At 39.6% G+C, this 24308-nt stretch overlaps 1 pseudogene; it reads left to right on the top strand.

The window, feature by feature from the left end:
• Nucleotides 1-237: 237 nt before the first annotated feature.
• Nucleotides 238-23933, top strand: LOC122444296 (annotated as a pseudogene).
• The last annotated feature ends 375 nt before the right edge of the window (nt 23934-24308 follow it).

The following is a 24308-nucleotide window of genomic DNA, read 5'->3' as shown; positions in this document are numbered from 1 at the left end:
ACAGGTACCGACAATAGCTATTCTGGGGAACCCCTTCTGTGGACACTGTGCAGGCAAATGCCTTCATGGGTGGAGCCCTCCCTCGAGTTCATCAGCCCCAGAGCCAGCCTCAAACTGGCCTGTGGGCACCGTTGCTGGGATGCTTCAGGTCAAGCAGGTAACTGGGTGTGGCTACAGCCCCACCCTCCAGCAGAGAGGCTGCCGTGAGACCCTCTGAGCCCACCAATGCCTCTGGACATGGCCCTGTCCACGAGAGGGCTCATGACCCAGGCTCACATACCAGTGTGCACTAGACCTGAGGCACCCAGAGCCCTCCAGCCAGAGACCCCAGTTCCCAGTCTCATTTACCAGGGGGCAGACCCCCAGCTACAAGAAGACTATAGCCGGGTTCCACAGTCAGATGCCTCGCCACCCATTCCTGCCAACCAGCAACCTCCACACAAGGTAAGACCACAAAGCCACAGGCATCAAACACAGACACATAGGTCAATGAAATACAATAGAGTGCCCAGAAATAAACCCATACACTTATAGTCAATTAATCTTTGACCAAGGAGGAAAGAATATACATTGGGAAAAAGACAGTCTCTTCAGAGAGCTGTGCTGGGAAAGTTGAAAGTAAGTCGATGGTTACAACACACCCTCTCACCTTACAGGAAAATAAAGTGGCTTAAAGACTTAAACATAAGACATGACACCATAAAACTCCCACAAGAGCTCATAGGCAAAGCATTTTCCGATGTATGCTGTACCAATGTTTTCTTAGGGAAGTCTCCCGAAGCCATAGAAATAAAAACAAGGGTAAACGGTACCTAATCAAATTTTCCTCTATTTCTTTACATTGCTCATTGAAGAAGGCCTTCCTGTCTCTCCTTGCTCTTCTCTGGATCTCTGCATTTAGTTGGGTGTACTCCTTTGCTTTTTGCTTCTCTTCTTTCCTCAGCTATTTGTAAAGCCTCCTCAGACAACCTTCTTGGATTTCTTTTTCTTTGGGATAGTTTTGTTTGCTGACTCCTGTCAAATATTATGGACCTCTGTCCAGAGATCTTCAGGCAGTCTGTTTACCAGATCTAATCCCTTGAATCTATTTGTCACCTCTACTGTATATTCATAGGGGATTTAAGTTGTATCTGACTGGCCTAGTGGGTTTCCTAGCTTTCTTTAGTTTAAGCTGAATTTTGCTATGAGGAGCTGATGATCTGAGCCACAGTCAGCTTCAGGTCTTGTTTTTGCTGACAAAGGTCTGTATAGTTAAGGCTGTGGTCTTTCCAGTAGTCATGTACAGATGTGAGAGTTGGACAATAAAGAAGGCAGAGCACCAAAGAATTGACGCTTTCAAACTGTGGTCCTGGAGAAGACTCAAGAGTCCCTTGAAAAGCAAGTAGATCAAACCAGCCAATCTCAAAAGAAATCAACCTTGAATACTCTTTGGAAGGACTGATGCTGAAGCTCCAATACTTTGGCCACCTAATGCGAACAGCTGATTCACTGCTGAAGACCCTAATGATGGGTTGAAGGCAGAGGACAGCAGAGGATGAATTGGTTGGATGGCATCATCGATTCAACGGACATGAACTTGGGCAAACTTCAGGAGATGATGAAGGTCAGGGAAGCCTGCCATGCGACAGTCCAGCGGGTTGCAGAGAGTCGAACGTGACTTGGAGACTGAACAAAAACAGTCAAACTCACAAGCTTTTGCACAGAAAAGGAAACCATAAAAAAGAAACAAAAAGACAACCTAGAGAATGGGAGAAAATATTTGCTAATGATGTGACTGATGAGACAGATTATATAACTCAACAACAAACAACACAATCGAAAAATGGGCAGAAGACTTAAAGATACATTTCCCAAGGAAGAAATACAGATTGCCAACAAGCACGTGAAAAGATGCTCAACGTCACTAATTATTAGAGAAATGCAAACCTAACTACAGTAAGGTGCCACCTCACACTAAGCGGAATGGTTATCATTAAAAAGTCTACAAATAACAAATCCTGTAAAAGGTGTGGAGCAAAGGGAACCCTCCTGTTGGTGGGAATGTAAGTTTGTGCAGCCACTGTGGAAAACGGTATGGGGGTACTACAGGAAACTAAAAATAGAATGAACATATGATCTAGCAATCCCACTCCTGGGCATATACCTAGACAAAATTCTAATGCAAAAAGATACTTTATGCACCCCTATTTTCACAGCAGCACTATTCACAATAACCAAGACATGGAAACTACCTAAATGTCCATCAAGAGATGAGCAGATAAGATGTGGTACATATAAACAATGGGGTACTACTTAGCTATAAAAAGGATGAAATATTGCCATTTGCAACAACATCAATAGACCTAGAGACGATCATGTTAAGTGAAGTAAGACAAATATGATATCACTTTTATGGAATCTAAAATATGACACGAATGAACTTATCTACAAAAGGAAAACAGACTCAGAAATACAGAACACACTTGTTGCCAAGGCAGAAGGGTTTGAAGGAGGAATGAATTGTGAGTTTGGGGTTAGCAGATATAAGTAATAATATATGGAATGGATAAACAACAAGGTCCTACTACTATATAGCACAGAGAACTATGTTCAGTATCCTGTTATAAAGCATAATGGAAAAGAATATAAAAAATATGTAACTGAGTCAGTTTGATGTACAGCAGAAATTAACACACAGTAAATCAACTACACTTCAATAAAAATAAATTTAAAAGAAGATAAAATTGTCCCTTTTCTGTTGATAGCAACTTATATATGAGACGATGTATGTAAACTTCATGGTAACCACAAAGTAAAAACCAAGATCAGAGACACAAAACATTAAAAAAGGGGATAATGAGCAAATCACCATGAAAAGAAACAACTTACAAAAGTAGAAACAGAAGGAACAAAACCAGTGGAAAGACAAGTAGCCAGAAAGCAAAATATAAAATATAAACGGATTGAGCTCCGCAATCAAAAGGTACAGAGTGGCTGGATGGATTACAAAAAAAAAGACCGAACCAAATGCTGCCTAAGGAGACACATTTCAGCTCTAAAGACACAGATAGGCTCAAAGTATAGGCCTTGAAAAAGATATTCCAGCAATCAGAAGCAAAAAGAAAGTGGGTTTAGCAATATTTATAACAGTCAGAGAAGACTTGAAATAAAAAATGATAAGTGACAAATATAGTCATTATATAATGACAAAGGGGTCAATACACCTTTCACATGTTTTTTTTTTGTGTGTGTGTAATAAGGTTTATTTTATTTATTTATTTATTTTTTTTTATTATTTTTTTTTTCCAGTGGGTTTTGTCATACATTGATATGAATCAGCCATGGATTTACATGTATCCCTTTCACATGTTTTATAGTGAGATCTATACAAGTGAAAACTAAACAATACACTTTTAAACACCACCAGTGGGTCAAAGAAGAAACTGCAATTAAAACAAAAGTTACTGAAACAAAAGAACATGTAAATATATCATTTCAGATCTTGTGAGATGCAGTGAAAGAAGTTCTGAAAATTTATAGCAATATGCACATATATAGTCTAGCTATCTTTTCAAAGAACTAGTTCTTAGTTTTGTTCATTCTTCCTATTTTCATCTAGTTTCCATTTCTTTCTCTTTGATCTTTATCTCCTTCCTTCTGCTAATTATGGGATTAGTTTTTTTTTCCTAGTTCTTTGTGGGGACCATTAGCAAGATAGCTTATAAACCAGGGTCAGCTAGTAATATATCAGCATAATCAGTGAGAAAGGATGCTCCCATGATCATCTTAATAGGAATCCACAATGGCCACGAACAGTGCTATTTGCTTAGGAGATGGAATGAGAGGAGGAGAAAAGGGAATCCTCCTGCACTGTTGGTGGGAAGGTAAATTGGTACAGCCACTATGGAGAACAGTATAGAGGTTTCTCAAGAAACTAAAAATAGAACTACTATATGATCCAGAAATCCCCCTCCTGGGCATTTACCTGGAGAAAACATAATTCACAAAGATACATGCACCCCAATGTACATTGTAGCACTACTTACAATAGCAGGGTCACAGAAGCAACCTAAATGTCTATCAACAGAGCAATAGATAAAGATGTGGTATATACTTACAACGGAATATTACTCAGCCATAAAAATGAAGAAAATAGGGCCATTTGCAGAGATGTGGATATACCTAGAGACTGTTACACAGAGGGAAGTAAGTCAGACAGTGAAAAACAAGTATCATTTATTAATGCTTCTATATGAATCTAGAAAATGGTACAGATGAACCTATTTGCAAACAGAAATACAGACGAAGATGTAGAGAACAAACATATGGACACCAATGCGGGGTGGGGTGTGGTGGGATGAACTGGGAGATTGGGATTGACGTATACACACTGCTACGTATAAAACAGATAACTAATGAGAACCTACTGTAGAGCACAAGGAACTCTAAAAAAAAAAGTAGTTTCATGAATTTCTTCTACGACATTCCAGGCACTGTGCCAAGGGCTGGGAATACAAATGGAATAACAAGGACATAGTCCTTGCCCTCAAGGAGGTTATGGTTCAGATGGGGTGAGACACACCAAGAGGCACAATCAGAGCTATAAATATGCACACAAGATTGAATGTTGTGCAGGAAATTGTCCTGTAAAGAGGCTTCTAGAAGAGGAGATACTTCCACTGAGTCTCGAACAAGTAAGATTCAACTGCATAAAGAATATAGATAATAGAAGAGCAGACAGAAGCCCACAGGAAAAAAATCTAAGTTTGCAAGCTATGATCACTTCCATAAGGAAGGAAAATGGTGGCGAGGGGACAGGAGAATGGTGAAAATGGGTCAGGGCATCAGCGGGGGTGGCTTGTACTCAACAGGCTATGAAGTCGGAACTGAGCGAGATGCCAATGGCTTAGACCCTTATGGATTAATTTAGATAGCGTAAACTGTATCTGAAAGCTGGGAGGCTTGCTAGCAATAGGCTGGCTTTGTAAGAGAGCTTTCTGGCTGGAAAGATGGAAAACTTTTAGTAGGGTTGAGCTTCTTGGGTTCTAGTTTGAAGAGGAAATTGACAGTTGTTATGGACTTAACTGGCCCCTACAAAATTTCTATGTTGAAATTCTACCCCTCAGTGTGACTGTATTTGGAGACAGGGTCTTTAAAGAGGTAATTAGTGGTATATAAGAAGTGGTATATAAGTGGTATATAAGTGGTATATAAGAAGTGGTATATAAGAAGTGGTATATAAGAAGGGAGATACCAAGGATGCCTGTGCAGAGAAAAGTCCATGTGAGGACATGAGAAGTTGGCCATCTGCAAGCTGAGGAGAGGGGCCTCAGGAGAAACCAATGCAGCCAACACCTTGATCTTGGACTTAAAGCCTCCAGAGCTGTGAGAAGGCAATTTCTGTTGTTGAAGACACCTAGTCTATGGTGTTTTGTTATGGTACCCCAAGAAGACTAATACAAGTGGTTACTCTAAGTCCTAGATGTAAATAGTAATCATGAACAAAGGCCATAATCCATGAAGGCTGAGCACAATAATCAGATGAGTGTTAGATAACTGACACATTGCAGAATACATATAGGTGTGTGTGTGTGGATCAATCAAGGTGTGGAGTAAGAGGACATGGAGTTCACCTTCCCCCATGAGCACATCAAAAATACATCTACATGTGGAACAACTCTCACTGAAAACTACCAAGAAAGTGGCAGGAGGACTCCTGTACAACCAAGGATGTAAGAAAAGATCAAGGAGGAAAGGAAGAATAGAAATTAGGTATGGACCTATGCCCCTGGGAGGGAATTCAGAGAAGGGCGATTACATGGGTGGACACCCATCTTAGGGAGTGACTGGTCAGGGCCACAGATTGAGCATCACAGTCCTGGCGTCCCTACACGGCTCGTTGGAGGACTGCTGGGACTAAGAGAAGGGCTCTGGGAAGCCTGGAGTCCACTTGAAACAAGCACACGTGTGCGGGCTGCCCCTGAGGCGGGGCAGAGAGAGGTCTGCTCCAGCAGCTGCTGGGTTTCCTGCAACCATGGTTCTGTGCGCCCTACCCTGAGCCAAGCGAATGGTCAGCACTGGATTTGGGGTGCCCATCACCAGGGAGGAGACTTGACTGTGGGACAGAGAGGTGAGCTGGTCCTGTGGTGGAGCCTGGGTGGGGCGACGGTGGCCACTGTTGGAGCTTTCTCAAGCACATACCAGAAGCAGCCCAGATTCTGACGGTGCTGCTGCTCCACAGCTCACCCCGTGACACATGTTCAGAGTCCATGTGGGCCCCTAAACTGCCCTGGAGTGTGGATCCGCAACAGGGCACGGGCAGCAGGGGCTGGGGGCAGTGACTGGCTGTGACGGACAAGGGATACTTGTATCCAAGGCTGCATCTGAGTGGAGGGAAAGAACCACAGGTGCCTGCCCAGATGGTGCATCAGAGACAGCGTGGGCCTCTGTCTACACCTGACATGAGCCAAAAGCCCACAGGGGCCCCATATGCTTCAGCATGTCCTTGCTCTGGGCACAAGGGAAAACACACTTAAAGGGCAGGTCAGCCCAAACCTCAGAGCTTCTGCTCCAGTTACTTGGGACCAGACCCTGTCCCGACAGGAAGATGACAGCCGCTGAGAAGAGTAGAATTCCCCCTCACACTCAGCTCTAGCTCCAGCCCCTCCATCTCCAGCCCCACCCCCTGCCAAGGTGACGGCTGCCAGCACACCCTGAGGCAAGACGTGGATGTGTCCATTCTAACCCAGCTCTCCCATCAAAGGCAATGGGCATGCACTCTGTATAGGCACACTCCCACATAATCACACCCCTACAGAGGCAATCCTAACCATTTCACCTAAATTCACAGAGGCAGAGAAAAGTCAAGCAACATGGAAATGCACAGGAACTGCTCTCAATTAAAAGAGCAAGAGAAGACCCCTGAAAAAGTAATGAAACAGAAATAAACAATTTACCAGATAAAGAATTCAAAGCATTGGTAATACAAATGTCAACTGAATTACAGGAAAGAATATATGTACCTAGTGAAAGATTTAACAAGGAGCTAGAAAATATAAAGATTCAGAAATGATGAATTCAATAACTGAAATAAAAAATACACAAAAGGAATGAATAGCACATTAAGTGACTCAGAAGTATGCATAAATGATCTGGAAGATAGAATAATGGAAATCACCCTATCAGAACAACAAAAAAAAAATTTAAAAAATGAAAACAATTTAAGAGACTTTTGGGATAACATAAAGCATATCATAATTTGTATAACGAGGGCCCCAGAAGGAAAAGAGAACAAGAACAGTATTGAAAATATAGTTGAAGAAATTATGGCTAAAAACTTCCCAAATTTGAAGAAGGAAATAGATATCCAGGTGTAGGAAACAGATAGGATCCTAAACAACATGAACCCAAACAGACCCACAATAAAACATATCATAATTAAAATGGCAAAACTTAAAAAGAGAATTTTAAAGGCAGCAAGGGAAAAACAGAGAGTCATATACCAAGGAACCCCTCCCCAGAAAGCTATCAGCTGATTATGTAAAAGAAGACTGCAGCCCAGAAGGGAGTGGCATAATACATTCAAAGTGCAGAAGGGTAAAAATCTGCAACTGAGGATACTCTACAGCAAAATAATCATTCAGAATAGGAGAGAAAAAGAACTCAGGTAAGCAAAAACTAAAAGAGTTTATTAATATTAAACATATCATAAAAGAAATGCTAAAGGTTCTTCTCTCTATAGAAAAGAAGTAAGAATTCAGAGAAAAGGGAAAATCGCCAAAGGAAAGGCAAATATATAGTAAGGAGTGAAGATCAATTACTAAGTAAGGCAGTCTGAAGACTGAAAGACATGAAACTGTAAAAGTTACATGAAACTGTAAAATAACTAAACAGTCAAGGGATAAATATGATGTAAAATATGACATCAAAAATGAAAAATGTGATCAAGGGGAGTAAAAAAAAGTAGATCTCTTAGATGTTTCTGAATTTTAATAAGTACTAGTTTAACACAAGTAGATATAGTTAGGCCAATATATATTATTCACATGGTAACCACAAATCAAATACGTACAACAGACACACAAAAACTAAAAAAAAAAGGAAAACAAGCATATTCTAAGGAAAATCATCAAACCACAATGGAACAAAAGAGAAGAAAGAAAGAATAGCTATAACTCCCACCCCCTATCCCGGGAAACAAGTCATAAAATGGAAATAAGAACATACTTATCAACAATTTCTTTAAATGTCAATGGACTAAATGCTCGAGTCAAAACATAGATTGGCTTATTGGATGCAAAACCAAGACCCTTCTATATGCTTCCTACAAGAGACTCACCTCACAGCTAAATACACAAAAACTGAAAGTGAAGGGACAGAAAAAGATATTTCTTGCAAATGGAAACAATAAGAAAGCAGGGCTAGCAATACTCACATCAGACAAACAGACATAAAAACAAAGGCCATAAAGAAAGAAAAAGAAAGGCATTATATAATGAAAAAGTGATCGGTACAAGAAGAGATTATTACACTTGTTAACATTTACACACCCTATAAAGGAGCACCTAAATATTATATTTATATAGCAAATACTAACAGACATAAAAGGAGAAACTGACAATAATACAATAATAGCAGAGGACTTTAACACCTCACTGACATTAATGGAAAATTCAGAAAATCACTAAGGCAACAGTGGTCTTAAATGATACAACAGACCAGCTGGACTTGTAGATATCTATAGGACATTCCATTCCAAAACAACAGAATACAGTCTGTTCAGATACACATGGAATGTTCTCCAGATAGATCACATCCTAGGCCAGAAAACAATTCTCAACAAATTTAAGAGGATAGTTATTATATCAAATATTTTTTTAACACAATGGTATGAAACTAGAAATCTATTACAGAAAGAAAAATGGGAAAAGAACAAACACATGCTACTAAAAAACCAATGGGTTAATGAAGAAATCAAAAAGGTAATCAGAAAATGTCTTGAGACAAAAGAAAATGGAAACACAACACTCCCAAATCTGTGGGATACAGCAAAAGCAATTCTAAGAGGGAAGTTTATAATGATTACAGGCCTTACTCAATAAACAAAGAACTCATTGCTTAAATGCTCAAAAACTAAAAACACAAGTACCATATAATTTAGCAGTTTGATTTCTGGAAATATATCCAAAAGAAAACATTAACTCAAAAATATATGTGCACCCTCATGTTTATAGCAGCATTATTTATAATTACCCAAGATATGGAAACAACTTAAGTGTTTATCAATTGATGAATGGAAAAGGAAGCTGTGGTTATGTATGCTAATTTGATATTAGTATATAGAAAAGCAACAGAGTTCTGTATATTGTATCCTGCAATTTTTGCTGAATTCATTTATTAATTTTAATGATTATTAGGTAGAGACTTAAAAGTTTTCTACATAGACACACACAGACACACACAGGAATATTATTCAGCCATAAAAAAAAACCACAGAAATCCCGCCATTTGCAACAACATGCATGGACCTCTAAGACAGGGCATTAGGCATGTGTGCTCAGTCCTGTCCGACTCTTTGCAACCACATGGACTATAGCCAGCCAGGCTCCTCTGCCCATGGAATTTTCCAAACAAGAATACTAGAGTGGGTTGCTATTTCCTTCTCCAGGGAATCTTCCCGACCGAGGGATTGAACCTACATCTCCTAAATTGGCAGGTGGATTCTTTACTGGCTGAGCCACTGGGGAAGCTCTCTAAGACATTATGTGAACTAAAATAAATCTAACAAAGACATACTGTATGATCTCACATATTACATGGAATCTAAAAATAAAACAAAGCAAATCATAAAAAAAGATCAGATTTGCAGTTACCAAAAGTAGGGGTTGGGGAAAGGAGAACTGGATCAAAGTAGTCAAAATATACAAACTTCTAGTTATAAGATAAATACCTACTAGGGATATAATGTACAAATGATGACTATAGTTAACAATGCTGTATGATATACAGGAATGTTATTAAGAAAGCTATTAGATCCTTAGTTCTCCTTAGAGGAAAAAAATTTTTTTATTGTAGTAATCATTTCACGATATAAGTAAGTTAAGCCATTATGCTATATACCTTCAACCTTTATAGTGATATATGTTAATTACACCTCAAACTGAAAAAAAAAAATTACTGTGATCGTCTCCCTCACCCCCAAAATCCAGAGGGAGGAAAATGAAGACCTCCATGCCAGGCAAGAGCCATGTGGGTCAATCAGAAAGCAATTTGGCCCTAAATTACTGCTGTAGGTTCTGTCATGTGATGTTATGGAGTCCTGACTTCAAGGGCCACCTCCTCTTGGTTTCTATTACACCCCTATTTTCCTCCTTTTCTCTGCCCTCTTCTCTTCCCTTTCCTAAAGGCTCTCCCCACTCCTCTTTGGACTCAAACATCACCTCCACAGGGTGACCCTCCTGGAATCCTCATACTATTTAGCCTTGACTGTCCGACTCTCATAGTACTACATTTCTGTAGGTATAAGAGCTGGTAGAAGAAAAAATTTGAGAAAGACCACTGAATTAAATATATTTTGGTCAAGGTCCTAGCTTTTATACTGTATGGCGTGTTCAACGTTCTTATTTCATTAAAAATAAGCAGTCTGTGTAGGCATGCATGATGCATATGTGATGAACTCATGATTACAACTGATGATTTTGTGCACCTGAGAGCCACTGAAAAGCTAACAAAGAGTCACTAAGTATTAAGTATTCTGAACACCTTATGTGTTTGCCTTTCTGCTGATAATTGAGTTGAGAGAAGTGAAGTCCAAAAGGACTATAAGTTTACAGGAAAAGGACAACTGGCAAAAATGGATGAGTCTGAAACAACAGAACTTACCTAGAAGTGACCACCTGGAAGAGAGAAATTCAGGCAAATGTACTATCTTTCCAAGTAGGCAAGGGACAGCATATCAGACAAAAATTTGAGGGACCCAATGCTTAAAGACTGATATGTAAGAATATCACTAGAAAATGCACTCCAACTCAGCACCCCAAGAATGTCTTAAACTGCCACATTACTTGGTGCTACATCATGTTAATCATCTTCTCACGAGCCCAGAATACTTAGCTTTTGAAACAAGTATACGTATACTAAGAACAATAACAAAATCACCACATGGGAAAAATATTTCTTCCTTTTGCCGTTAGACATTCCACAGTGGATTAACAAAGATGTGTGTAATCCTTAATTTACTCAAAGAACCGAGAGATCCAAGGTTAAATTATGGTCTGAGGAATGACTCCAAAACTCCTCCCTCCCAAAACACTAAAATGAAAAAGAAAAAGTGCCAGAAGAAAACAAGGCCATCAACAGACCAGAAATCACAGGAATTCCTGGTAGAGAGAAAATAACTATCTCCATAATTCACTAATTTATACAATTATCCAAGAAAAAGGAAGTGAGGTATAAATTTTGGGAAAGAAACATTAGTTCCATCTAATCAGAGTTAAGAATGGCCAGATTTAGAACACACTGTTGTTCAGTTGCTAAGTCGTGGCTGACTTTTTGTGACCTCATGGACTGCAGCACACCAGGCTCCTCTGTTCGTCACTATTTCCTGGAGACAGAATTGCTCAAACTCTTGTCAGTTGAGTTGGTGATTCTCCCTAACCATCTCAACCTCTGTTGTGCATTAGAACCCATATTACATTTCTTTTTAATACAGCCATTACTAAAGGACAAATATTAACAGGGAAAAACTGATTCTGTGACTTGATGAATTGAGTTTCACTTGTAACAAAAGTTGGTTTAGAGACTAGCTCAAGAAAGTGGAGTAAAAGGATGTGAGCATACTCCCTTCTTACGGAAACAGCAAAATTACAACCAACTGCTGAACAACCATCGACAAAAAAAACTGCTGGAAGCTGCCAAAAATTATACCCTACATCCAAAGACAATGGAACCATAATGAGATGGTAGAAGGGGTGCAACTGAGGGAAAATCAAATTCTGTAGCCACTGGGTGGGTGACTACAAACTGGAAAACAGTTATACCAAAGAAGTTATCTCACAGGACTGAAAGTTCTGAGTCCCATGTCAGGCTTCCCAGTCTGGGGGTCCAGCAATGGAAGGAGGAGTCCCCAGAGGATCTGGCTTTGAAGGCCAGGGTTTAGAATCCACCTGCTAATGCAGGAGATGCAAGAGTTGGAGGTTTGATCCCTGGGTAACGAAGATCCTCTGGAAGAGGCAATGGCACCCCACTCCAGTATTCTTGCTAGGAGAACCCAACGGACAGAGGAGCCTGGTGAGCTATAGTCCATGGGGTCTCAAAGAGCCAGACATGACTCAGCAACTGAGCACACACACAGGGTTCGATCACAGAAGTTCCATGGGACTGAAGCAAACAGAAAATCCACTCTTGAGGGTGCACACAGTCTTCCATGTACCAGGACCCAGGAGATAAAAACCAGCGACCCCATAAGAGAGAGAGACATACCTTTTGGTATTAAAGGGTCTCCTGCAGAGGAACTAATACCCCAAAAAGATGTCCTTTTCATTTTAAGGGACTGAAATGCAAAAGTAGAAAGTCAAGAAATACCTGGAGTAACGGGCAAATTTGGCTTTGGAATACAGAATGAAGCAGGACAAAGGCTAACAGAAATTGCCAAGAGAACTCACTGGTCATAGCAAACACCCTCTTCCAACAACACAAGTGAAGACGCTACACATGGACATCACCAGATGGTCAATACCGAAATCAGATTGATTATATTCTTTGTAGCCAAAGATGGAGAAGCTCTATACATTCAGCAAAAACAAGACCAGGAGCTTACTGTGGCTCAGATCATGAACTCCTCATTGCCAAATTCAGACTTAAATTGAAGGAAGTAGGGAAAACCACTAGACCATTCAGGTATGACCTAAATCAAATCCTTTACGATTATACAGTGAAAGTGAGAAATAGATTCAAGGAATTAGATCTGATAGACAGAGTGTCTAAAGAACTATGGATGGAGGTTCATGACACTGTACAGGGGGTAGTGATCAAGAACATTCCAAAGGAAAAAAAAATGCAAAAAGGCAAAATGGTTATCTGAGGAGGCCTTACAAACAGCTGTGAAAAGAAGAGATGCGAAAGGCAAAGGAGAAAAGGAAAGATATACCCATTTGAATGCAGAGTTCCAAAGAATAGCAAGGAGAGATAAGAAAGCCTTCCTCAGCGATCAGTGCAAAGAAATAGAGGAAAACAATAGAATGGGAAAGACTAGAAATCTCTTCAAGAAAATTAGAGATACCAAGGGAACATTTCATGCGAAGATGGGCTCAATAAAGGACAGAAATGGTATGGACCTAATAGAAGCAGAAGATATTAAGAAAAGGTGGCAAGAATACACAAAAGAACTATACAAAAAAGATCTTCATGACCCAGATAACCATGATGGTGTGATCACTCACCTAGAGCCAGACATCCTGGATGCAAAGTCAAGTGGGCCTTAGGAAGCATCACTATGAACAAAGCTAGTGGAGGTGATGGAATTCCAGTGGAATTATTTCAAATCCTAGAGATGATGCTGTAAAAGTGCTGCACTCAATATGCTAGCAAATTTGGAAAACTCAGCAGTGGCCAGAGGACTGGAAAAGGTCAGTTTTCATTCCAATGCCAAAGAATGCTCAAACTATCGCGCAACTGCACTCATCTCACACGCTAGCAAGGTAATGCTCAAAATTCTCCAACCAGTACGTGAACCAAGAACTTCCAGGTGTTTAAGCTGGATTTAGAAAAGGCAGAGGAACCAGAGATCAAATTGTCAATATCTAATAGATCATAGAAAAAGGAAGAGAATTCTAGAAAAACATATATTTTTGCTTGTCAATGCCAAAGCTTTGACTGTGTGGATCACAACAAACTATGGAAAATTCTGAAAGAGATGGGAATACCAGACCACCTGACCTGCCTCCTGAGAAATCTGTATGCAGGTCAAGAAGCAACAGTTGGAACTGAACATGGAACAACAGACTGGTTCCAAATAGGAAAAGGAGTACGTCAAGGCTGTATGCTGTCACCCTGCTTATTTAACTTACATGCAGAGTACATCATGAGAAACGCTGGGCTGGAGGAAGCACAAACTGGAATCAAGATTGCCCGGAGAAATATCAGTAACCTCAGATGTGCAGATGACACCAACCTTATGGGAAAAAGTGAAGAGAAACTGAAGAGTCTCTTGATGAAAGTGAAAGAGGAGAGTGAAAAAGCTGGCTTAAAACTCAACATTCAAGAAACTAAGATCATGGCATCTGGTCCTATCACTTCATGGCAAATAGATGGGAAAACAATGGAAAAAGTGACAGACTTCATTTTCTTGGGCTCCAAAATCACTGCATATGGTGACTGCAGCCATGAAGTTAAAAGACACTTGCTCCTTGGAAGAAAAGCTATGGCAAAAGTAGACAGCATATTAAAAAGCAGAGATATTACTTTGCTGACAAAGGCCTGTCTAGTCAAAGTTATGGTTTTTCCAGTAGTCATGTATGGTTATGAGATTTGGGCTATAAAGAAAGCTGAGTGCCAAAGATTGATGCTTTTGAACTGTGGTGTTGGAGAAGACTCTTGAGAGTCCCTGGGACTGCAAGGAGATCCAACCAGTCCATCCCAAAGGAGAGCAGTCCTGGGTGTTCACTGGAAGAAAATTAATCCTGAACATTCACTGATGCTGAGGCTGAAGCTCCAAAACTTTGGCCACCTAATGCAAAGAACTGACTCCTTAGAAAAGACCCTGATGCTGGGAAAGATTGAAGGCAGGAGGAGAAGGGTCGACAGAGGATGAGATGGTTAGATGGTATCACCAACTCAACAGACATGAGTTTGAGCAAGCTCCAGGAGATGGTGATGGACAGGGAAGCTTGGCATGGTATAGTGCATGGGATCACAAAGAGACGGACACAACTGAGTGACTGAACTGAACTGAAAAAGCAAGGCACTTGAGGTGCCTTGAGGTGGATGAACCTAGAGCCTATTACACAGAGTTAAGTAAGACAGAAAGAAAAAGAAATACTGTATATTAATGAATGCATATATATGGAATCTAGATAGATAGTACTAATGGACCTATTTGCAGGAAAGCAATGGAGACACAGATTTAGAAAACAGACTTGTGGACATAGTAGGGGAAGGAGAGGGTGGGGCAAATTGAGACAGTAGTATTGAAACACATATATTACCCAAATGTAAAATTAAATAATCAGTAGAAATTTGCTGTATGATGCAGGGAGCTCAAATCAGCAGCTCTATGGCAACCTACAGGGGTGAGATGGAGTAGTCTGAAGGAAGGAGGTTCAAGAGGGAGGGTTATGTTGATACATGACAGACCAACACAGTATTGTAAAGTAATATCCTCCAATTAAGAATAAGCAAACATAAAAATATAAAAATATTTTTAAAACTAAATAACTAAAAAAAACAAAACAGGAGCAGACTGGGGGGAAAGCATGACTTAAATATATACTGCCTACAAAAAAAATACTTTAATATGATATCCACAGATTAAAAGTAAATGGATGGAAAAGATACACCATGTAAACATGGCAGAGAAGAAGCAATTCTGACTTCATGCTGGAACTATTTCTTTGACTTCTTTTCCTGTTGTTGTTATCATAATCATATATAAGGCCACAGTGCAGAAAACCCAGTCCTTCTGCCCGACTGCTGGTCTAAGGTTCCTTTGCTCAGCTCACAGGGAGATAATTTGACAATCCCCACCTGTGACGAGCTGCAATAAGGAAGAGAATGTTTGTGCTGTATGTACAGAGTTGCTCAGTCGTGTCAGACCCTTTGTGACCCAACAGACTTAGCCTGCTAGGCTCCTCTGTCCCTGAAATTTTCAAGGCAAGAATAATGGTGTGGTTGCCATTTCCTACTTGAGAGGATCTACCCGATCCAGGAATCCAACTTCTGTTTCTGGCACTGCAGTGGATTCTTAACGCTGAGCCACCAAGGGAGAAATACAAATCAAAACTACAATGAGGTATCACCTCATACCAGTCAGAATGGCCATCATAAAAAAGTCTACAAACAACAACTTCAGGGGAGGGTGTGGAGAAAAGAGAACTTCCCTACTCTGTTGGTGGCAATGTATATTGATAGAGCCACTATGGAGAAGAGTCCAGAGAGTCCATAAAAAACTAGGAATAAAACTACCATGACCTGGCAATGTCACTACTGGGCATAGATGCAGAGAAAACCATAACTGCAAAAGATACATGTACCCTAATGTTCACAGCAGCACTACTTCCAATAGCCAGGACAGGGAAGCAACCTAGATTCCATCCACAGATGTGCAGATAAAGAAGTTGTGACATATATTTATACACAGTGGAATGTTACTCAGTCATAAAAAGGAATGAAATTGAGTCAGTTGTCATCAGGTGGATGAACCTAGAGTCTGTCATATAAAATGAAGTAAGTCAGAAAGAGATAAACAAATACCGTATATTAATGCATATATATATATATTGCATTATATATATATATATATATATTCCATATATATATATGGAATCCAGAAAAATGGTACTGATGAACATACTTGCAGGGGAGGAATAGAGACTGAGATGTAGAAATGGACTGGTGGACAAAGGAAGGACTTGTGGAGGATGGACAGGGTAAGACAAATTAAGAGTATCACTGACATACACACACTATCATGTATAAAACAGAAAGCTAGCATGAAGCAGCTCTGTAGCACAGCACAATTTGCTCAGTGGTCTGTGATGATCTTATGGGTCAGATGGTGTGGGTTGGAGGGAGGCTCAAGAAGAAGGGGATATATGTATACTTATAGCTGAGTCATGTTGTTGTAGAGCAGAAACCAGTACAACACTGTAAAGCACTATCATCCAATTTCAGGATAAGAAAACATCTACAACCAATAAATGCTGCACAGAGTGTGAAGGAAAAGGAATATTATTACACTGCTGGTGGGAATGTAAACTGATATAGCCACTATGGAGAACGGTATAGAGGTTCCTTAAAACACTAAGAATAGGTGTTGCTGGTTGAAGATGGCAGAGAGGAAGAAGTGTGCTCATCTCCTCCTGTGAGAACACCAAAATTGCAGCTAGCTGTTGAACCACCATGGACAGGAGGACAGTGGAACCCACCAAAAAAAAAAGATATCCCATGTCCAAAGACAAAGAAGAAGCCGTAACAAGATAGTAGGAGGGGTGCAATCATGACAAAAAAAAATCCTATACCTGCTGGATGGGTGACCCACAACCTAGAGAACAATAATACCAAAAAAGTTCTCCCACTGTTGTGAAGGTTCTGAGACCCACATCAGTCTCCCGGCCTGGGAATACAACAAAGGGACTGGGAGTACCCAACAAATCTGATTTTATGGGCTGGTAGGATTTGACTACAAGAGTTACTCAGGACTGGGGGAAACAGACTCCACTCTTGGAGGGCACAAACAAAATCTTGAGTGCACCAAGACTCAGTGGAAAGGAGTAATGACCCCACAAGAGACTGAATAAGACCTTCTTGTTGGTGTTGGGGAGTCTGATGTGGAGGCATGTGTCAGCAGCAGCTTGCTGCAGGGACATAGGCACTGGAAGGACCCTTGGTGTAAGTCCTCTTGAAGGTCACCACTAACCCTACCACAGAGCCCAGCCCAGGGCTGGGTCGCCTCAGGCTAGACAACTAACAGAGAGGGAACACAACCACATCCATTAGTAGACAATTTGATTAAAGTTTACTGAGCACGGCCCTGCCAAGCAAGACCCACTTTTTCCCACTGCCAGTCCCTCTCATCAGGAAGCTTACACAAGGCTCTTAGCCTACTCCATCAGAGGGCAGAAAGCAGCAGCAGGGAGATCCACAATTCCACAGCTGACTAGAACAAAAATCACATTACAGAAAGTTGATCAGAAGAAAATGCAGAAAGTTATGTCTCAGATGAAGGGACAAGATAAAACCCCAGAAAAACAACTAAATGAAGTGGAGATAGGCAACCTTCCAGTAAAAGAATTCATGATAATGATAGTGAAGATGATCCAGGATCTGGGGAAAATAATGAAGAAGATGCAAGAAATGTTTACCAAAGACCTACAAGAACTAAAGAACAAATAAATATGAATAATATATTCAAAGGAATCGATAGCAGAATAACTAAGGCAGAAGAGACAAATGATGTGGAGAACAGAATGGTGGGAATCACTGCCACAGAACAGAATATAGAAAAAAGAATGAAAAAAATGAGACAGCCTAACCCACTCCAGTATTCTGGCCTGGAGAATTCCATGGACTCTACAGTCCATGGGGTTGCAGAGTCGGACACAACTGAGTGACTTTCACTTTCACCTCCAAGAGACCTCTGGGACAACATGAAATGCACTGACATTAGCATTAAAGGCATCCCAGAAGAAGGAGAGAGAAAGGACCTGAGAAAATATTTAAAGAAATAATAGCTGGAAACTTTCCTAACATAGGAAAGGAAATAGTCAACGAAGTCCAGAAGCATAGAGAGTCTCAGGCAGGATAAACCCAAGGAGGAATACACTGAGACATATAGTAATCAAACTGACAAAAATTAAAGACAAAGGAAACATTAAAAGCAACAATGGAAAAACAACAAATAACATATGAGGAAACTCCCATAAGGTTATCAGCTGATTTTGCAACAGAAACTCTAGAAAGTGAAAAGTGAATGTTGCTCAGTCGTGTCTGACTCTTTGTGACCTTGTATAGTCCATGGAATTCTCCAGGCCAGAATACTGGAGTAGGTAACCTTTCCCTTCTCCAGGGGATCTTCCTGATCTGGGGATCGAACCCAGGTCTCCTGCACTGTAGGCAGATTCTTTACCAGCTGAGCCACAAGGGAAGCCCAAGAATACTGGAGTGAGCAACCTATCCCTTCTCCAGGGGATCTTCCTGACCCAGGAATTGAACCAGGGCCTCCTGCATTGCAGGCAGATTCTTTACCAACTGAGCTACCAGGGAAGCTAGGAGGAAATGGCATATTTAAAGGGATAAAAGAGAAAAACCTACAACCAAGAATAGTCTACCCAGCAAGACTCTCATTCAGATTTGATGGAGAAATGAAAAGCTTTTCAGACAAACAAAAGTTAAGAGAGTTCAGCACCCCCAAACCAGCTTTACAATAATTGCTAAAGGAACATCTCTAAACAAGAGACACAAGAGAAGGAAAAGACTTACACAGAATAAATCTAAAACAATTAAGAAGATAGTAAAGGATCATACATACTGATAATTACCTTAAATGGACATGGATTAAATGCATTAACCAAAAGATAGAGACTGGCTGGGTAAATGAAAACATATGCATGTGTACCTTTCCACTTACCACATCATTCTATCTAACTCCCATAATTGTATGTAATTATTTTATCTATACTGTTAGGTTAATCATGTTTCCATTATTGTTTTCATACCTTATTAAAGACTCCACATTTTATTCCATTGAGCAGCTTCAGCTACATGCAGCACATTCTGGTAAATTCTCTTTTCATTTTTATTCTATTACAAATATTTTCTAATTTTCCTTGTTATGGCTTCTTAGATATACCCTCATCTAAAACTGGACATTTCCAAACACATGGGATTTTTAAAAGATCTTTGTTATTATGTCTCATTTTGATACTAATTTCCCACTTAAATCCTTTACTTTCTGCAATCACCCTCCATGTTTTTTTAGTCTTCGAACTTTATCAAGAGTTTCAACAGCTAAGTCAAAGATCTCTCTTGGTAAATGTCACATGGAACTTGAAAATATGTAGGTTATTTTCAAATACCTTTTGATATTGGTCTCTAACATTATTCCACAGTAGTAAGAGAACAGATCTGTATGATTTCAATACCTTTAGACCATGACATTTCTGTACCTGGTCTTAAGTCTCTGGATATGTTCCAGTGTCTCCTAGTTTACAGTCTATGGGGACTTGAAGAGAATTTATATCCTACTGTTGTGTGAAAATTGTATAAACCTTAATTATGTTGAATTGGTTCATAATGCTTTTCAGGTCTACTATATTATTCTACTTTTCTGAACATTCATTCAATCTCTGAGTTTGATATTAAAACTCCAACTAAAAATCTTAATTTATCTACTTAAACAATTGTCACAGTGAACCATATGTAACTTTGTTCTGTATTTTCCAAGTCTCTTATAAATGTGTTATAATTTCATAACTTAAAAAAATAAAACAAAAGATTTTAAAAACTATGATTGTCACAATAGATGTCCGGTGAGAATCATCTAGAAGATCTATGTTATCCTCACTCCTGGAACGCTAACCTGTAGAGCAGAACTTTCTGGAATGCTGCCTGTGACTGGATGCTCTGGCATTCAAAGGTTCATCTGGGAGTGACACAGGTTACTTCCGTTCATATTTTATCGGTCAACTAAGCCACTTGGCCATTCCTGAATTAAGTGGGGGAGCGGTGAGGCACAGGCAGGAAGAATAATCTTATGTGACCAGGAGAGAACCAAACATTTGTGAAAAGCCCAAATAACTTCCACGGTTCACTCCACCCCTGAGAACACCTCTTTGTACTCTCTCTTCGTAATACTGAAGTATGTTGGTTCCCTTTCCATCTCCATAAATTGTCCTCTGTTAGTTCCTTTTATTTCTCCTTCCCCTATAAGAGATCATTATCTAAGAGTATGCTCTTGGCTGGATTTTGAGTGTGTGTGTGTGTGTGTGTGTGTATTTTAATTCTCTTACTTTACCTGTAAAACTTTAATTATCAAAGCTGTGGAGATAATCTCTTGAATTCCAAACCTATATTTTTCTTTTGGAAAATCTCCTTGAATAATTCATGACTTTTCTGTTTCCTTAACATTCCACGAATCAAAACATTCAGTAATTTTATTCTTTTGCTTTCTTCCAACCTATCAATTTCCTTTTGTTTTCCTTTTTTATATTGCTTTGCAAACTAGCCTTTCATCTATAACCTATTCAAATAAGAAGTGAGTTCTGAGCTGAGACTTTCTATATATAATATTTCCTATATATAATTTGTTGACACACTTCAAGCTGTCTGATCTAAACATTCTTTTGAATGAATTTTTCTCACTTTTGAATCTACTTTGTATTTTTACTATTAGTGTACTTGACACTTCACTCAACTTTCCTACGACCTCCCACAGTGATTATTCTTCTAGGGAATATACATTTTTCCTTGCTTTTCATTCTCTGTAGTATCTAGCAAAGATTTTGCCATTGAGGTGATATTCATTTTTAAATATAATAGGTAGATCTCAACACTTATTGTAGATTAATCCCCAAGTGCTAATTAACTAGGTTAAAGTATATGTATTGAAAACATATTTACCACACCTTTTTGTCTTACCTTGAACTTGTTGCCTAAGTTCTTAGATCTTAGATCTTTTCAAATGAATTACTACTGAGTTGTCTGACTCAGCTCATGCCTTCCTATAGTTAATATTTGCTTTATGAATGTGTAACTTTCACTTAACTCTGTTAAATTCCCTGTGTTGATTTTAGCTCTTTTCCCAAGATTTAAAATGTTAATTAGAATAATGCTCACAGAGGTGAGGTAAACACCCTAAACATTAACATTGAAGACGACATACCTATTAATTTGCTAAAAGAATCAAACATTTTCCTTTGGTAAATTCAAATCTATGGAATATTTATCATTCTTTTATTATCTTTTGCTTTCAGTTAAAAATAAATGTGTTGTTTGTATGCAAAAAAAAAAAAAAAATAGAACTACCATATGACCCTGCAATCCCACTTCTGGGAAAATACACAATGAAAACCATAATTCAAAAGATATATCCACACCATTGTTCATTGCAGCACTATTACAATATCCAGGAGAGGGGAGCAAGGTAAATTTCCATCAACAGAGGAATAGATAAAGAAGATGTGGTACAAATACACAATGGAATATTACTTAGAAAAAGGAAAGAAACTGTGTCATTTGCAGAGACATGGTTGGACCTACAGACAGTCATACAGAGTTCAGTATGTCAGAAAGAGAAAAGCAAATATCGTATACTAACTCATGGATGTGGAATCTAGGAAAATGGTATAGATGATCCTATTTGCACACAGACATACACAGACAACAAACGTATGGACACCAAGATGGAGGAGGTGGGGTGGAATGAACTGGGAAATTCGGACTGACATATGTGTACTATTGGTACTATACATAAAATCCATAAATAATGAGAACCTGGTGAAATGCTCGGGGAACTCTACTCAATGGTCTATGGTGACCTAAATGGGAAGGAAATCCAACAACAGGGGACATATATAAACATGTTGCTGATTCACTTTCTGTACAACAGAAACTGAAACACTATAAAGCAACTATGCTGCATTAAAAATTAATAAAAAATAAGTAGGAGCAGCTCCTTGGAGGAGGCTGTGGCTGCGGTGAGGGAGGAGGTGGCCTGGGCAATGATCCAGTCAAGTCGGATAAAGATGATCTTGAGACTTCAGTGATAACTGAAGCAACTCCCATCCATGAAGATGAGAACTGTAAGCCAGACAAGAATTTTGAGTCAGTTGACCAAAGTGCCAAGTCAGAGTAAATCAGAATCTATAGCTTCTACTCAGAAAAGACCAGAGTCCAAACCTTCCAGTGACCTTGACACAGAAGTTCTCCCTATTCAGGCATCACAGGCTGCAGGCCAAGAGACTGTTTCCAAAGATGTACCCAAGTCGAGATGGGGCTACTGGGGCAGTTGGGGCAAGTCCTTGCTCTCCTCAGCCTCAGGTAGGACAAGGTATTTCAAATGTCACTGAGAAGGCAGAGACCTCCCTTGGAATCCTTAGTCCCAGTGAAATTTCAACTGAAGTCCAGTATGCAACAGGAGAGACAAATGCCAAAGAGAATGGAAACTCCTCTTTAATGAGTGGGCCATTTGGGGTATTCTTGACTATCTCTACTGCTGTTCAGAGCACAGGAAAGAGTGTTATCAGTGGGAGTTTGGATGCCTTAGAATTCATTGGAAAAAATACAATGGATGTAACAGCAGAAGGGGATCCTGGATTTAAAAGAACCAAGGGTCTGATGAACCAGACTTCTGATCTACACTCTCAGGTTTTACAAGAGGCAAAGGAGAAAGAAGAGCTATGAACTTCCAAAGAAGTTACCATGGAAACAGACAAGAAAATTCATTATGGGCTACCCTTTGATAAATTTCTAGGCCTTTCACATATAGAAGCTCTGGAGATGCTCTCTCAAGAAAGTGAAATAAAGGTGAAATCTATTTTTAATTCTCTAAGTGGAGAAGAATTAGAGACTCTAAAACTTGAATTGGAGCAACTTAAAGAAGCATTTTCCCTAGCAGAGTTCTATGAAGAAGAGAAGAAAGGGAATGAAGACTTTACTGAAGAGATGACAGAGCTATTTTTTCAGCTGCATGTCTCCTCCAAACCAGAGAAACTTGCCAGGGCAAGATATACAGCCTATGAATGGATCAGGACATCTCTGGAAGAGATGGAAACCATTGGAAGAGAGGAAGAAGGAGAAAAACAGTTGGAAGCAGAAAAACCTGAGCAAATCAATAACAATTCAATTGAGGATATCCATGCTTTTGCAATCCAGAGCCTAGCAGAACTGACTGCCTGCTCACTTGAACTGCTTCACAAAACAGTTGCTGTGGTTCTGCATGGCTGGAAGCAGGAAGTAACAACCATAGAAAGGAGCAGAGCCCTTTGCCAGATGACAGTTTTGTTGTGTCAAGAATTGGCCTCTCTGTCTAAAGAGTTCACCACCTGCCTAACAGGTGCTGGGGTTAAGGAAAAGGCTGATGTCCTTAATCCACTAATCACTAGAGGCATCAAACAGTGCTTCCTACATTCTGGATGTCTTTCAGTGACTTTTACCTGAATTGGAGATCTCTCTTATTGAGAACGAGACTGAGTTATCAGAGGCATGAACTTCATGTCCAGAAGCCTTTGTCCAAACATTGAGGAACAGAGAAGATTCTACCTGAGACTTGTGATGGCCAAGAAATGCCACTCTCTTCTGGTAGCCCTTCAGAAGTGAGGGAGAGAAAGGTTATTTAAGTATATAAAAATCCCGGCAGGAGAGCAGGTTTGAAGGAAGTTTGTTGTCTTCACTGCTTGGCTGAAGTATTCAGGTCCTCACACGGCTCTTACCAGTTGTTATAATTAATAAATTAATTGAAAAGAAACTTTTATAGACAGCTAAAAAAACCCAGCTCTAGGTGAAAGTTAATGGGACACTCAGGCAAAGATATTGGTCTTTCTTTGACAATACGCAAAACATTAAAATTTCTGTCATGGATGTAATTTTACAGTCCTTGGATATAACTGGTTGTTAAG

Source organism: Cervus canadensis, chromosome 6 (assembly GCF_019320065.1).
Source record: "Cervus canadensis isolate Bull #8, Minnesota chromosome 6, ASM1932006v1, whole genome shotgun sequence".
NCBI lineage: Eukaryota > Metazoa > Chordata > Mammalia > Artiodactyla > Cervidae > Cervus > Cervus canadensis.
This window is presented reverse-complemented; position numbering and strand designations above follow the sequence as displayed.